The sequence below is a fragment of the Pongo pygmaeus genome, chromosome 10 (assembly GCF_028885625.2).
Source record: "Pongo pygmaeus isolate AG05252 chromosome 10, NHGRI_mPonPyg2-v2.0_pri, whole genome shotgun sequence".
Taxonomy (NCBI): Eukaryota; Metazoa; Chordata; class Mammalia; order Primates; family Hominidae; genus Pongo; species Pongo pygmaeus.
Genome location: NC_072383.2, coordinates 130,185,460 through 130,191,849, shown reverse-complemented (window position 1 = coordinate 130,191,849; position 6,390 = coordinate 130,185,460).

Here is a 6,390-nt window from a genome sequence, read left to right as displayed (position 1 = left end):
TATTAAAATAGAGCATGGAGTTATCAGAATGGTGCATGGACCAATCCGAATTGACCACAGATCACACAGACTGGAGCATGGGCCAATCAAGATGAAGCATTTTCCAATCAGGATGGAGCATAGATCAATGAGAATGGATTATGAGATGATGAGCCAATTAGGATGGAGCATGGACCAATCACAATGAAGCATGGACCAATCAGGCTGGAGCATTTTCCAGTCTGAATGGAGCATGAGCCAATCGCAATGGAGCACCAGCCAATCAGGCTGGAGCATTTTCCCATTGGAATGGAGCATGGGCAAATCACAAGGGACACGTGTCCAAAACCCAGCACAGAGGGAGCACTGTGTCCAATTGAGTGTCTGTCATGGCTGCACTCACCAGGTCCCCTTCTTATCCTGCCACCCTAGGCCGTGGGTCAGGAGACAGAGGTGCCTGGGGGAGCCAAGACCAAGCCCCACTTCTGCCTGTGCAATGGGACACCCAAGCTGAGAGACGACTGTGAGTGACAGAGAGACAGGAGCCCAGAGATGCACTGAGTCTGTCTGTCTGTCTGTCCGTCTGTCTGTCTGTCTGTGCAGGAGCCCAGAGACCTCAGGCAGCCTCAGGCTTCCAAGCTAGCATTTGTGCTCCTCGCATCTGGGGTTGACTCTAGGACAAGCTGATACTTACAGACACAGAAGGCGATTTAAACGTGTCCCCAGATGACAATGTAGTCTGGGGTGAATTCATTTGTAAGAGTCTGTTGACATTTATTGTAAAAGATGAGTACTTCTCACTGGTCCTCACATGTCTCATCCCTGAGACAGAGGGGGAGAACATCATTTTAATTGCCATGTGATATGTGTTTCCTGAAGACTTTATGGCTGCTTTGCAGTTTATCATCGAGGGGTAGATTTATAGCACTCTGTGGGTCCTTGCCTGCACTGGGCTTGTCAGGCTTTAGGTAAAATGGAGAGGGTCTATAGGGCGTGCCCTTTCCATGCAGGCTTCTCCAGAGCTGACTTGTGGCTCAGGGCCAGAGGCAGGTCTGGGAAAGTCCAGCCAGCAATCAGAGCCCAGGACTGCTGTGCAGGCCCAACTCCCAGTGCTGACCCCGACAGCTGTGCTGTGTGATCCCAGAGCCATCCTCACCACTGAGCATGGTTCCCTTCTCTGTAAAGCAGGGAAACTGATGCTCTCCCAGGGACACCACTCGGCAGCTATTCCCCCAGTGCCTGGAACAGCCCCTTAAGGATCACCCTTCACCCAGCCTCAGTCCACGTGGTTTGGGGACATCCCCAGTCCAGGTGCAGATTACATAACCAAGTCAGCACAATGCCCTCCTATGGGACGTGACTGGCTCAGGCTTAAGGGTGCAAAGCCATCAGGGCCAATCAGATGCAAGGAGATTTGGGCTGAAAGGGTCTGGTCTTTCTCACAGGCTGTGACTTGAGGTGGGCGTGGCATAGATTGCCCTGCTGGGATCAGTGGGCAGAGCCTGCTTGAGACTGGAATCCACGTGAAGGAAGCAGAGCCAGGGGTGGACCAGGCCTTGGTGAGAGTGACCTGAGCTCTGGACACACCCAGATCTGAAAACAGGTCACTCTCACCCTCTCCTGGAAGTATCCATTCATCCCCTTTGGGGCTTAGGCCCTGCAAGTGGGGTTTGTGTCACTAACATCGATGAGGACAAGATGGTCTTATTTCGGAGAATAATCAGGGAACTGTGAGACAACGCATCTGAAACAGGAGGTGATGCTGGTGCCTGGCCACAAGAACCCTTAAATAGAGGTTGCTGTTGGTATACAGAGCTCTCCTGCTGCTGGGGTGCCCCTCATTTATCTGAGATGGATCAGGTAGAACGAACCATTTCAGCATGATGAAGTCCAGATGGAAGTGTGAGTCTCAAATGTGGGCATCATTCTCATCAGTGCTGGTGTTTCTGCATTGCCCCTGACCCCCACCTGGCCCATGAGACACCTGCCCCTGGGTGTCCTTGGTGGGTGCTCCTCTCCCTCCCCTGAGCAGTGGACCAGGCTCACCCTGGACCTCCTCCTCTCCACCTGTTCCCCATCCCCAGGGTCAGCCCCTGTGGCTCAAACACCTTCTACTGCTACTGACCACACACCAGAGGGAGACCCACCCACACCTCTGCCGTGTCACACTGACCTTCACCTATTTCAATTTTCTTCCCTTATCACCACCTGAGGCTTTAACGTAGGTAACTTCGGTTACTCTTTGTTTGAAATGCAAACAAGCCCAATAAGGGACAGGACTTGGTCTTGGTCTTGGCCTCAGTTGTCCCCCATTTGTTGAATGGACAAATGGATTGATGAATGGACTAATGGATTGCTGGATGGATGGATGAGGGGAAGAATGAATTAATGGGTGAATGGATAGGTAAATGAATGAAAGAATGGAAGGATGGATGAGTGGGTGCATGGATGAATGGATACATGAATGAATGGATGGATGGATAGATGGATGAGTGTGTGAATGAAAGGATAATGGAAAAATGAATGAATGGATGAATGGATAGGTGAATGAATGGATGGATGGATAGATGGATGAGTGGGTGAATGAATAAATAATGGAAGCATGAGTGGATGAATAGGTGAATGAATGGGTGGATGGATGAATGGATGGATGGATGAATGAATAGATGGATGGATGAATGGATAGGTGAAAGAGTGGATGGATAGAAGAATGGATGGATGGATGGGTTGGTGGATAGATGAATGAATAGGTGAAAGAGTGGATGGATGGATGGATCAGTGGGTGAATAAATGAATGGATGAGTGGATGGACAGATGGATACAAATTTGCACAGCTCACATTCTCCTCTCAAATGATTTTTCTGAGTCCTTCCTACTTTTACTGGCCCCTGGTCACCTGCCCAGTGTCCTATCTGCTGTGCCTCCCTGAACTCCATGAGGACCCTGTGACCTGCACTTGTCAGAGAAGTCTTCTTGGAGGAGGGGGCTCAGGCAGAGCATGGAGAAGAGAAGAACTTGGGGGTGGAGTGGGGGCACAGCCTGCAGATGGTGGGGAGGGAAGCTCCATCCCGAGGTGGTAAGTGGGGTCTCACAGCCTCGCTCTGGCTCTGTTGGACCTGGGAGAGTGCTGGTAGCTAAAAATGCTTTTTCCCAAAAAGTCTATAACTAGGTGATGGAAAGTTGGGCAGGTGCACAGCCCAGCAGGAATGAGGCCAGGAAGAAAACAGAATCCAGACCCAAGCATGTGATGCTCATTTGAATATCATTTGCATGGAATTCTTAGTGCTCCTCCTCTCCCCACCCCTTCCCTGCTGCCTTCTCTGGGGCTTAGCTCACAGTGGGGCTTATCTCAGCCCCATCAGATACCAGGGAGGGCATGGGCAGCAACACGAACAGAGTTGGGTCCCCAGTGAGTGTGGCCCTGAAGAGAGGAAGGGCCTCCTGGGGCTGAGCCATCCCCTGGTGGGCTCATAAAGACAGAGGGAGCCTTGGACTGGGGACAACCAGCAAGCCTGGTGTGCCCCTGCTGGGACTGCCCTGCTGAGTCTATTGTTAGGGTGCCCTTTGTTTGCCTGACCACGGGAGGCCCGCAGGAGAGGAGGGCCTGGGGACAACCTCAGGATGGGAGGGTTTGGGCCCCTTCTCTGCTCCCTTTCTTGGAGTTTCTTGTGTGAGAGAGGAAAGGGCTGCTTGGGCCACACCACAGGAACCATGAGACCATAACTGGGGCTGTTTTAAGTCTCCAAGGGTGTGGAAGTTGTGGTGCAGGGAATGAACCAGGCCCAGCCTCTGGGAGAGAGAATGGGGAGCTCCCTGGGCCCTCTCCTGTCCCTACAGTTCACAGCCCATGGTCCAGAAGTGGTCCATTTCATAACCATGAAACCCTGGGGAGCACATGGGCTCCTGGAGAGGACCAGGGCCTCTTCCGCTGCCATTTGGGATGACACAAGTTCTGTAGAGCAGGTGGAGCCCGTGTGAGGGTGGGAGCAGAGAGTGACACCCTCTGACACAGGCCGGGGAGGGACCCCAGGCAGTTGTGTGGGGAGTGCAGGGCCTGGGTGCAGGCAGCAGCCTGGGGTGTGTCCCGTAGGACCCCAAGGAGAGGCCATGAGTGCCGAAGAGAATCTCAGGGCAAATCTCAGGGGAGCAGCACTGGGACGTGTCTGTCGCTAAGGTTATTCTAAAGGCAGAAGCACAGGGACTTCCTGAAAGGCTGCATAGGAGCATGAGGCTTGGGCTTGGCTGCCTGGAAGAAGGGAGGTGCCCTGTTCTTGGAGGCCAGAGGATGAGAGCGAGGCAGGCTAAGGAGGAAATCACGGCCCAACCTGGGCCTGGGGCAGGGGCCTGGCTGGGGAAACTCCTGGCTCAGAAGCAGAGCACAGGAGGAGAAGCACAGGTGGCCCTTGCTCTCCAGGCCTCTGGGTGGCCAGGAAGTGCATGAAAGCACCTCTGAGCCTCGGTTTTCCATCTGCACAGTGGGCAGGATGATGAATGAAAGCACCTCTGAGCCTCGGTTCTCCATCTGCACAGTGGGCAGGATGATGCGTGAAAGCACCTCTGAGCCTCGGTTTTCCATCTGCACAGAGGGCAGGATGATGCGTGAAAGCACCTCTGAGCCTCGGTTTTCCATCTGCACAGTTTTCCATCTGCACAGTGGGCAGGATGATGCATGAAAGCACCTCTGAGCCTCCGTTTTCCATCTGCACAGTGGGCAGGATGATGCGTGAAAGCACCTCTGAGCCTCGGTTCTCCATCTGCACAGTGGGCAGGATGATGCCGGGCCCGTCTTTCCTAGAAGGAACTTTTTAGGCACAAATGAGGAAGTAACATAGAAAGACTTGGAGGCTTTGCCAACATAAGGCAAGAGATCACTCCAAGGTAGGATGACTGCTATTTTAATTGGCTGTAATCAAATGTAATGTCTTGTTTTCATGATTTGGATTGGAGGTGGAAATATTAATTCGAATCATCCATCCTGCAGTCAACGGACCTCCCTGATGGTGGCTTCCCGCGTTCCCTGTAAATGCCTGTGACTGATGAGCTATCAGCAGGGATGGGAGTCATGGAGCCTCGGACATCATTGACTCACTTGTGCTTGTTAAATAACTCAGGACCTGGGGCCGCTTCTCAGGGCTGGGGCCGAGTCTCTCGTGCACACCGTGGTGTTGGGCGTATCTGCTGTCTCTGGGGAGACAGACACCAAGCAGAAAGGCAGGAGAAGGCAAAGCTGTCAGCCCAGGCGCTCCTGCCATCCCACGCTGGCCTGCAGGCCACCGCCTTCCGCCCATCCCAGAAGGACGTGTCTTCCTCTTAAATACCTGAGCCAAGAGGCTGGGGTGCATCTTCCCCTCCGCCCGCTTGCTGAGCTGAGTGGCTGCATTGAGGGGATTTTTCTGTCTCTGCCATTAAACAAATCCTGGTGGGCTAATTAGCTGTGAGAGGTTTCAGGTGCTTTCATTTTCAAAAGAAGTCAAAACAAGCACATATTATGCTTGGAACAAGCATAGCTTTCTAATGAAAAGAGACTGCAACTAGATCATCAAACAAATGTAAACAAATAGATCAATAAATGTGCGTGCACACACGTGTTCACAGAGGACGATTTGAAGGTGAAACGTGAAATGACAGCCCGTACGGAGGTGCCAGCCATGAGATGTGCAGGGGCCAAGGGCGCAGGGCCAGGGTGGGCAGTGGAGCCGGGTTAACGTTACTGCTGTGCCCTAAGAAACAGGGAGGGGAGGGAAGGCAGGTCTGGAATCACCTAGGAGGCAGATTTGGCTGATTTGTTTCAGGAATCCTTTCTGCCTTGTGATTTAGGAGTTAACGTTTCCTTCTCCTCTTTCTGCTCCTCCTTCCTCCGATAAAGTGCCTGACCTTCATCAGTGCACACAGGTGGCACTGGCTCAGGGCCCATCGAGGGCCAGTGTCCTGGGCCCTGTAGGGCATGTCTGTGGGAGGGCCACTAAGTTCAGGGGACAGGGCCGTGGGGAAAATCTGCCCCGTGGATGGATTTGACGGCAGCCATGCTGTCCTGGGGAATCAAGGAGGAGCCTTTCCTTGTCCCTGGGACAGCAGGGGCTTCTCCAGGTGGTGGCCCCTCAAGGGTTTCTCCCCAGCAAGCTTCCTGCCCTCCCACTGCTCTGAGTCAAGTTCCTCCCGCCCACCTGCTGACTTCATTCTTCTTCCTCTTATCGTCCTGGGCGGGGCCTTCCTGAGCTTCTCCCTCAACACTGAGGAGCTTGCCCAGCCACTGGGATCTGGCCCTCTCCAGGGTGCTGAAACCTGCTGCCGCTTCCTGGGTGGGGAGGGCGTGGCTGTCCCAGGATAAGCAGATGTGGGACCCCGTGGCAGAACTACAGTTGTTTTGGTGTTTCCATCATGCCCTAAATCCAGCCAGAAGCAGTTTGAAGA